A 10,951-nucleotide genomic window follows, 5' to 3' on the forward strand; every position below is an offset into this window, starting at 1 on the left:
GTAGGGACAAGGATCTAGGCCTCCGTTGCCCCTATTCTCCTACCCCAGCTCAAAGTCCCTGCTCAGTTCACTTTTGGTCCTCCTTGTATGTATTTTTTTTTTTTTTTGAGAGAGAGAGTACACAAGCAGGAGCCAGGGAGGGGCAGAGGGAGAGGAAGAGAGAGAATCTTAAGCAGGCTCCACGCTCAGTGTAGAGCCTGACTTGGGGCTCTATCTCACGACCCTGAGATCATGACCTGAGCCAAAATCAAGAGTCCTATGCTTAACTGACTGAGCCACACAGGTGCCTCCACCTTGTCTGTATTCTTGAGGCACACATCCCCTGGCATACAGCAAGGGTGGGGGCATGGGAAGTGGTCCTTTACCTTTAATGAGAATTGAAGTAGAGGGATGTCACACACGAGTGACCTGGCTGTAGCTCCCCGGGATCAATCCTGGAGTAGTCCTGCCTAGCAGTAATTTTCTCACAGGTATCATACTGCTGTGTTGGGTCCACACCCTCCTTTAGCCCCTAACTCTGCCCCTGTCATCCCTTAGATCATTTCAAGGGTGACAGTCCTTAGGTGACAGGCTTCAAATTGAAGCACTGAACAGATGAGGTACTAAAATTGCACCTCATTGCGTGATGTTGACGTGGTGTCACTACCACCTCTCGTACAGTCTCTAGGTTGCAGGGGAGATGTGGAACTCTGATTTCTCAGACTTGCCCTGCCTATATGCTGCAGGTGGAATCTTGCCAGTGAGAGGAACTGGAGGTGAAGGAGCTGTTCTCGGGAGGAAGTTGTAGGGAGCCAGCAGGTGTGAGGTTCACAGAAGCATCCCGGTAAATATCACATGCCTAAAAGTGTAGGCAGTGGACCTAGTAGGTGGCAGCTTCTTAAGATGCTGTAGGCTAAGAAGGTTGGAAGGAGCTTTCTGGAGTTTCTAGAGACTCTTAGGAGCTTTCAGGTGAGCTCCTGAGAAGCTCTGGCTGCAGAACTGCAGGCTGAGACCTCGAGAGGGGTTTCTCTGTCCTCTGCCATTCTAGGTCTTCCAATGATTGTGAAAGCCCCAATTCTGTGTTAAAACTCTTCATTTTGCATCTGTGACTTCTGCTTTCCTGAACTGTGGACTTACTCGTTCCATTTACTAAATGTTTCTATATTTCTTCCTTCCGGGCTCAAGGAAGTATTGCATGGCCATGCAGTTTGTGTTGCCCATTCAAATGTGAGGGAAAGTGATATGAACCTTTCCAGAAGAAGCTCTAAGAGGCACTGACCATTCACCATGTTCCTTTCCCTGTGTGTGCCCTAATGGAGTCTATGTCATCCACACCTCCACCACTGACCCTCACTGGATATGTAGCACAAGTGAGAAGTAAATGTGATATGTCATTGTAAATGTGATGACCACAACATAACTTTGCCTCTCCTGACTGATTTAGAAACAATAAATATATAGGTAGACCAAGACCATCATGCAGACATTTCATTTCACTGTATGGTTATTGTATTGTTTGAAGATGGCCTCTCATTTCAAATTACAGCTTGAATTAAAAAAACTGAAAAGGAGTCTGTACATCTGCTAAAAACAACAGCGACAAAAACAAAAACACCACAGTTTCTCAACTGTCTACATTTGGAAGACTGGAAGTTTCAGATTTGTGAACGTTCTTCCTTCATTCATTCAAAAAGTATTTCTTACGCAACACTTGTGAGTCAAGTACAAGGGTAGATGCAAGGAATAGAAAGATGAGTAAGCTATAGCTGCTGTTCTTAAAGGCCTTGTCATCCAGCTCTGCAGATGGTGTACAACCGAGTAAAAGATAATATGGTTAACATGGAAGGAATAATATTTATTCATTTCTCCAGCATCTATTATACACCAGCCCTATGTGAGCCATTTTATGTACTTTATCTCATTTAATCCTCACTACGGCCCCATAAATTAGGGTTATGATCTCAGTATTAGACTTGAGGAAATCAAGGCTGAGAGAGGGTAGACAAGTCATCTAAAATTACCCAGTTAATAAGTGTCAGAATTCAAGCACAGATTGACATACCTCCAAAGCCTAAGCTCTTTTCAACACTCATGGCATGGTAAATGTTAGAACAGAGACATAGGCATGGTATCAAAGGAGCCAAAACTGGGTCTCTTGCTGTTCTTCTGTGTTTTGGGGAATGTCAGATCAAAACACTTCCCTCAAACCAGCTACAAATAGCCTTGGTACAAGAGAAAAGCTTTTCTCCTTAGGATTCTCAGAGGTCCCCAACTCTTCAAAGATGGGTACCTGGGATACCAGTTCCTCCCCCAGGACCAAGTGGGTCTAGTAGGATATGGATATGGAAGGAAGGATATGGAGAATGGCCCATACTCCTGAGCAAGTCCAAAGAGCATCTTGTCTGTATTATGCCTACTAGTGCGCCAAGGCATTCAGGGCAGGGTTATCCTCATTTGCAGGCAAGGAAAGCTCACCTGAGATCAGTTAAATGACCTGCCCCTGGACCTCTGCCCCCAGGTTTAAACCAGCAACTTCTCAAAATAAGTTTCCATCATGGTTTATACAGAACACAGAGGGTCCTTTGCTGGTCATCTTGGATTCTTCAGGCATTATCTGTTGGTGTTTAGCTAAAGAATCAGAAATGGGCATCATTTTCCCCCAGAGAGAAGGCCACAGGACTCATGACTTTCCATTTTCAAGTCCTTAGGATAAATCAATGAGTTGTAATACCCACGTGTTACATGGCGCAGATGAAGGACAGCAGCCTCCAAGACTCATTTAAGGCCAAAAGGTGGAAGTAAGCTTGTGTTGTGGAAAAACCTGTCTATACCTACCTTGTAAGCAACTTTCAGGGTCCTTTGTAATGAAAAGATGGCCTTTTAGCTATTTGGGGTATGATTATAAGCAGCATGATTCCAGCATCAGTAGATTGGCTTAGCAATGCTATCATATTGGCTTTTATTTTCTGTTTGTCAAGAAGCTGAAGAGGAGGAGAGTTCTCTACTGACCCTAGGGATTTCTCCAGAGATAGTTTGGCAACCCCTTTTATTCAAAGGTTGTCAATTGATTTTAAAACAAAACAAAACAAACAAACAAAAAATAAAACCTAGTTTGTTAACGTTCAGTAATCCCCAGTCATCAATCCCAAGAGTAGCCTCCATTTATTTTTCTTGTTCTGGTTTTATGATTTTTCTATTTTTACTATGCCCTGGGAAAATAAAACAAGCTGGAGTTTTAACAACACATCAGTTTCCAGTATATAGCATTGGTGTGAAGTTACACTTCATGGTTCTTTGTATTTTCTCTTGATTTCCCTAATATCTCTTACAGCACCAGATGGGCTGCATTTATCACCTATTCTATCTGTTGTCTCTGACTGACTTTTTAATTCATAATCAGCAAGCTCTGCAAAAAGAAAAAAAAAGAATTGTCAATTTATAAAAGTTGTTTTATCCAAGTCTATTTTAATTTAGTTAAGTATCATCCTTTCCAGTTTTCTAAGATATTCTCATCTAGGAATTATAAGAAAGGACTAAATGGAGTACAATTTTACATTTGGGAGTACATACCATGTGCTAGGCACTGTAGCAATAAAGATGGTTTCAGTTACAATAATAGAAAGCTCAACTCTATATGGCATAAACAATAGAGAAGTTCTACTATCTTGAATCATACAAGTCCTAAAGTAGGAAAACTCCAAGTGGCCAATTCAGGGACTCAGTGATATCAAAGCCTTATCCTTCTTCTTTGCCATTCTCCAACCCTTGGAGTCATGACTACCTTGTTCTCAAGAGGACAATAGAAGGAGAGATTGACTCTTCCTCTGAAGCTATTCCTATGAACAAGGAAACCTTTCCAACAATATCCCAAGTAGATATTCCCTCATATCACATTAGCCACAACTCACTTCCAAGCCTACACCCACCACCAGCAAGAGGAGTGGGACTAGCCAGTTGGCTTGGGGATGGTCCTGGCCTCTTGAAGGCAAAAGGTTATCAGCTAGGTGACTAACATAACATAATAAAAAATTTAGAAAAAAAAAGATTATCAGCTAAACCAGGAGGAAGAGGAATGGATATGAAGGAACAATCAGGAAAGACTGCTACGCAACCTATTTCACTTTGTCCCCACAGCAATCCTATGAGCTAGCTATCACCACCCAGTTTAGAGATGGGAAATTGAAGCCTAGGAATTTCAAATGCTTTGCCTGATTATCTATACATAGAATATAATGGACCCGGCATGTAAGAATTGTTCTCCCAGTGAATTCAAACTCAATTGGAATCATTTCACATTCCAACTTAGGAGTGACAATGATTCTGTTTTGATACTCAAGACAAATTTAGTTTCTCTACAAGTAGAAAGCTCACAGCACAAAACCCACAGAACTTTTGAGTTGAGAAGGATTTTTCATGTCCCACCTACGTGGTCCAAACAAGTGGTTTTGAGCATCCAGCCTGTGTGAACCATCACCTTGGGAGCTGCTAGATCTGCCAAGATGAATAAAATGTCACCTCCACTACCAGGACACACAGCCTAATAGGAAGGAGAATAGTATACAAATAAGAATACCACATGATAGAATACAGTGAGTGCCAAGAGACAGGTACCCAAAAGCAATAGGGGAGTGTTCAAAAAAAAAAAAAAAAGAAGGAAGGAAGGAAGGAAGAAAGAAAGAGAAAGAAAAAGAAAGAAAGAAAGAGAGAAAGAAAGAAAGAAAGAAAGAAAGAAAGAAAGAAAGAAAGAAAGAAAGATCGACGAGAAAGAAAGAAAGAAAGAAAGAAAGAAAGAAAGAAAGAAAGAAAGAAAGATCGACCATAAAAGGTTGTTATGAAAAGATTGGGTTCTGGCAAGATGCCTTGGAGATAACATTTCAACAAGCAAGGACGGGTGGAAGGGAAGTGGATTGCAGGATGGGAGCCCTGCGCTGGAGCAGTAAACTGTAGGCTATTTGGACAAAACATCATTAAGTTAAATTTGATTGGAAGATAGGAGACAAATTACTTTGTAAAGCAAGACTTGATCTTGAATTGAAGAGTTTATTTTTCATTTATAGAATTGAGAAAAAATGAAGGTTCTTGATCAGGTGTGGCATGATCAAAATTGCCTTTTATAAAGAGTAATCTGGCAATAGTGTATATAGTAGGATGTTTTGTGTCTCTGTTGGGATACCTGGCGTGCAAGCAATAGAAAACCAACCTCAGTATGGCCTCTCAACAAGGAAATTTATTATCTCATTTATAAGATGCCTGGAAAATTAGGTTGCCCAGCCTTCCAGCCTGCTACTCTCCCATTCTTAAGACATCAACACTGTACCCAGTGCAGCTCCCCTTGAGAAGGGGGCTGCTGTGGTTCACAACCATGTACAATAACATCCAGAGGAAGAAGAGACAATCCCTTCTTGCTGTTCCTCTCAGGAAAGAGGGAACCAGTCTCCAAAGTCTTTCTCTTACACATCTTGATAAGGAAAATGGGACCACCATGACTGGCTTTACCCAATTATGAAATAGCCCTGGGAAATGAGGAAGGGTGAATCCCCAACAAAATTAGGAACCTGTAAATATGGAAGAAGGGAGGGGTGGATGCTGGGGAGACAATAAATAAGGCCTCATACATGCTCCATAAAGGAGCAATCTGAAGTGAAAGGCCAGATGGAAGGCTCTGGCCCCATTCTAACTAGAAATAATAACTGCTTAAACTGAAAGTCCTGTTGTTCTTTCATGATGTATGATCCCTGGATTTATCATATCTCTGCTTGATCATCTTCAGAGATAGAGACCTCTCAACCTCCCGAGGCTAACACATTCCACTATTTAACAGGCGTTGGTGTTGAGCCAAAACCCCTGGCTCTTTTTCACAGGAATGGTTTCCAAAGCCAAGAATTCCCCATATTGTATTTATGAAACTGAGGCTTTTTTTTTTAAATCTTAAATGATCTTTACTTCTCTCTCCATAAAACGTGTTATTGTTGGTTTCAGTACAACATTCCAGCCTAATCTTTCAACAACCATTGATTAACTCTCCATTGTGTATTGGTGTTATAGTAGGCACTAGGGATAGACAGGTAACTAAGGAGCTCACAGCCTAGTGGGGAAGTGGACACAGGGACAAGTAATTACAGACCTAGTGTGACAATGCTGTGATATGAAGCAGGGTTACACAAACTGTGAACTCTAGACCACCTCCCTCAGAATCCTATAGGCACTTGTTAAAAGCACATAGTCCTGCCTTCCCTAGTGTCCTAGGAGTGGAGTCTAGACAGCAGCATTTAAAACAGCATTCTGGTTGATTCTCATGCATGTTATGCTGGATACCTACGAGGAGATTTCATGAACAAGGAGGTACAAAGGGAGGATGTGAATTTCTGGGACTCTTTGAATAGCAACTCTGTCCTCCAATCGTGACTCATCTTTCCTGGCTTATGGCATTTGCAAAAAGAATAAACAAACTTTCACACCTTCTCTCAAGTCCCTTAGGAGAGCATTGACTAGGACAGACCTGCAGCGAGCCCCTCTAGGATGTCTCAGAGCCATAAATCAACTCTCCAGTACAGTGGTCCAAGCATCAATGAATCCACCTAACTATACTGTTATTCAGACTACAGTTTACCATTTTATTGCAAAAGGAGCCATGGGAAACAGTGTCAGATAGCTGAAGCCAAGATTGATGTCACCCATGATATTCCACTGCTCTTTGTGCCTCAGACACTCTTGATTCTATGAAAAAGAACCTTCTGTTGGATTTTCCCTGACCCTCCTTGACACGTCTTGGTTAAGTAGAGACTCTGACTAATACCAGAAAACTAATTTTGGGCGTCCACATTGGAGATTGGGCTGGGAAGATGAAAAGTCAGTATTTGGGCTGATAAAAAATCTGCTTGGGGGCGCCTGGGTGGCACAGCGGTTAAGCGTCTGCCTTCGGCTCAGGGCGTGATCCCGGCGTTATGGGATCGAGCCCCACATCAGGCTCTTCTGCTAGGAGCCTGCTTCTTCCTCTCCCACTCCCCCTGCTTGTGTTCCCTCTCTTGCTGGCTGTCTCTATCTCTGTCGAATGAATAAATAAAATCTTAAAAAAAAAATCTGCTTGAACTAAAATGAAACAACATTGCTACTATCCTGGTCCATCTTCCATCTTTCACTTGGACAACCACATCAGCTCCCAACAGGTCTCTGTGTCCACCCTCACCCCTACAGTCAATTCTCCATCAGCAGTCAGAAAGGGCTCAGTATGAAACCCTCCAGTAACTTTCCACTGCAAGCATAAAATAAGCCAGACCCCTTGAGATGACCTTCAGGGTTCATCTGGCCCCTGATCACTCTCTGACCCCTTTATGGCCACTCTCCTCCTTGGTAACTACTCTCTAGCTACACTGACCTCTCTGCACTTTCCTCTGAGGACCTTTGTACTCTCTACTGCCCCACTCAGAACGTGCTCCCTCGGATCTTGGCATGACTGCCTCTTCCTCATTGCTCACGGCTCAGCTCTCACCTCCTTGGCCTTCCCAGATCCCCTAGCTCTGATAGCACCTGGCATATAGGAAACATGCAGTATGCAGCTGAATAAATGAATGAAATAATTGCTACATAAGCACTGGTATGTTTGGAGATATGTGACAACCCTTTCTAGAGTTTGTTAATAAGATGACTTGCTGATGATATATGGGTAGAGGGGCCGGCCGGACACTTTCCTGTTCAAACCTAGTTATTCAAGAGTGAAAGGAAGATATCTTTATGCCAGGCCACAGCAGTAAACCAGGAGTGTCCCAAGCAAATGGAGATAAAGGGCCACCCTAAATTATAGATAATTATGAGTACAATGCCTTTCTTTCCTCCTAGAGGATAAATCACATGAGGGCCGGGGGTAAGCACAGTGTGTGGCACATAATAGGTACACAGGAAATACGTTGAATGAATTGAATGAATGAATGAATGGATGAATGAACAGGGTGTTGCATTTGCCATGCTAACTTAATGGGAAAACTAGCTTTAGCCACCCAGGCCACAGAGCTGGCATAGGACCACCACATTGAATTGTTGGTCGAGTGAAGGGCCACAGTGGTTTGCTTCCATTTCAGATTCAAGGTGACTATCTATAGTTTCCTGTAGTTGCTGGCAACCTCCGAAATTATCAACCCCCGCAGAAGGCCTCTGTAGAAGCAGATTATTTCCCATGCGTCTAGAACTTTCCAGTTTACAAAGCCCCCAGAAATATTTTCATAGGCATCCTATGATAAGAATGTGGTGTTTTCACCCCTGTGCAGATGAGGAAACCTAGAGTCAAAGGAAGCTTACTGACCTGCATGGAGGCTTCAGGAGGCACTGTCAGTACCCTCTCACGTTCCCATCATCCCAGCCGGGTTCTCCCACACACCGCCAGGCTTTCTACTGCAAGCACCTCCAGCTCTCTGCCTGAGGGCTACCCAGGCAGTCCTCAGCCAATAGGACAGGAGTTGGTGCATGAATATTCCAGCTTCCAACTGGGCACAGCTCCGAAGTGTGCTCCATATACCTCCCAGAGGCCCCAGGTAGATTGAACCCCAGTCCTCCCACTACTGTTGTTTTTTTTTTTTAAAGATTTTATTTATTTATTCGACAGAGATAGAGACAGCCAGCGAGAGAGGGAACACAAGTAGGGGGAGTGGAAGAGGAAGAAGCAGGCTCATAGCGGAGGAGCCTGATGTGGGACTCGATCCCATAACGCCGGGATCACGCCCTGAGCCGAAGGCAGACACTTAACCGCTGTGCCACCCAGGCGCCCCCCCAGTTATCCCACGTTAACTGCTAATCAAAACACTTTGAATTGATTTCAAGAATGAAAAGAAAAAAGAAAAGACAGAACAAGTGTTGTCAAGGATACAGAGAAATTGGAAGGCATGTGCATGGCTGGTAGGAATGTGAAATGGGGCAGCCACTGTGAAAAGCAGTATGGTGGCTCCTCAGTAAGTTATGCATATAATCACTGTGTGATGCAGCAGTCCCACTTCTGGGTATGTACCCAGAAGGGAAAGCAGACACTCAAAATATGTCTATACACCTGCATTCATAGCGGCATTGTTCTAGCTAAGACATGGAGCGATCCAAATGTCCTGTGCTGGACAAATGGATGAACAAAATGTGGCATATACATACAATGAATGGAGTGTTATGCAGCCTTAAAAAGGAAGGAAATTCTGACACATGCTACAACTTGCATGAACACCGCAGATATTAAGTGAAATAAACCAAACGCAAAAGGGCAAATACTATATAGTTCCACTTACATGAGGAACCTAGAGTAGTCAAAACCACAGAGACAGCAGAGGAGTGGGGCTGGGGTGGGAAGGGAGAAATTATTGTTTAATGGGTACAGAACTTCATGTTAGGACATAGAACAAGTTGTGGAAATGAATAGTGGTGATGGTCGCACAACAAGGTGAATGCACTTACCACCACTGAATTGTACACTCAAAAAGGGTTAAAATGATAAATTTCATGTTAGGTACATTTTACTACAATAAAAAAAAAAAGAGGGAAAATGTACTTTGTATTGGCTGCCTTCCCTAGTTCACTCACTTCCCATGGAAAGTATTGCACTCAAACCCTGGTCTCAGTGTCTGCTTTCCAGGGAAGCCAGCCTACAGCAAGGCTTATAAACTACAGAGCTAGGATGTGAACCCCACACTCCACACTCAAGTCTTCAGTATTAAACTCCATGCTTTTTAGCTGTCCCTGGGCAGCATCAATAAAATAAGCTTTATCGGCTAGAAGTCAGCATTTTAAGATTTTGCCTTGGCAGCCCCCATTCTTTGCAGCCTCCTTAACTAATTGCAAAATAAGTCTCTTTGATTGTGTCATAGAAAATAAAGACATAACACATGCATTTTATTACTAGAACCTAGTTCTCATTACCATAGAACTCCATCTGACCCTTTGTCTGCAGTTGGCTACTTTTCCTAAAATACGCAAGGAAGAAAAGTATGTTTAAAAAGGTTCAGAGAGAAGAATTTTATCCAAGCTTGTATGGATTTTGAACTTTGTTTCTTAAATTTATTTCAGAAGTATTTAAATTCCAAGCATTGCAAATCTACCTCCAAGCTTCCTTCAGAGGAAGTATCTGTTCATTTCTCCCCACAGGTGAGGCGGTCCCTGGATGGCCATTTCTACCCTTTCGCCTTCTGATGAACACCAATAAAAGCCTGGAGAAAAAGTATCACTCATTCAGTCTCATGGGTTCTGACCGAGAACAACAATGTGCAAGCACAACTTCTCTATGATCCTTGGAATCCTCTGTGGTACCACAGATCACTGATTTTGAGATTTTAAATCTGTGGTCTTCAAATCACAAGTATCAACCCATGAGTAAGTAATCACATCATTTCCTTTAGTGAAATGGAAGAAAATAGAACGGGAAGCATCAGGGCATACAGTGCCATAAGGTTTGATGAAACTGGCCTCATCTGCGTGCATGTGTTATAATTGGATTATTATAGAAAATGTATTTCTTATTGTAGGTTTTGGGAGGAAAAGGGACTGAAAGCCACTGTTAAAAAGTAAACTCTTTAGCTCTATTAAGAGAACTTTCTGTATCATTTACTCTGAGTATCAAGTATTTTCACCTGTCTCTGGATCCCTTCACTTTCTCCTCAGCTTGTTGGCCCTACATTACCATCATTCCCTTCCAAAAAATGAGAGCATAACTGTGTTCCAACTGCCCTCCCTGGCCTTCCTAGGTTGTGTCCACTTCCAAAACAATAAGTCATTGACTCAAAAATAAGCCTATTATTTCAGCCATGCGTATAAACAAACACCACTACCACTACCCAGCTCATTGGTTCAGTGTTTTCATCTTTCAGTCATTTGTTTGATGAGATGTTGACATAGCCACGCACCCCTGCCACTGAGTAAATGAACTAAGAGGTCAGACAAATTACATATGCCATCAACCATAATATATTAAATGAGACATCATATGGAGATGAGTCTCCTCCCCTCT

General features: G+C 42.6%; 1 long non-coding RNA gene across 1 annotated transcript in view; it reads left to right on the forward strand.

The window, feature by feature from the left end:
* LOC121101055 overlaps positions 1–10,211 on the forward strand; it is a 41,385-nt gene extending 31,174 nt beyond the window's left edge. Inside the window, exon 4 of the long non-coding RNA XR_005833026.1 lies at positions 10,093–10,211. This is a non-coding gene — a long non-coding RNA (uncharacterized LOC121101055). The remainder of the gene's footprint in view (positions 1–10,092) is intronic.
* Positions 10,212–10,951: the final 740 nt, after the last annotated feature.

Source organism: Ursus maritimus, unplaced genomic scaffold, assembly GCF_017311325.1.
Source record: "Ursus maritimus isolate PB19 unplaced genomic scaffold, ASM1731132v1 scaffold_6, whole genome shotgun sequence".
Classification (NCBI taxonomy): Eukaryota; Metazoa; Chordata; class Mammalia; order Carnivora; family Ursidae; genus Ursus; species Ursus maritimus.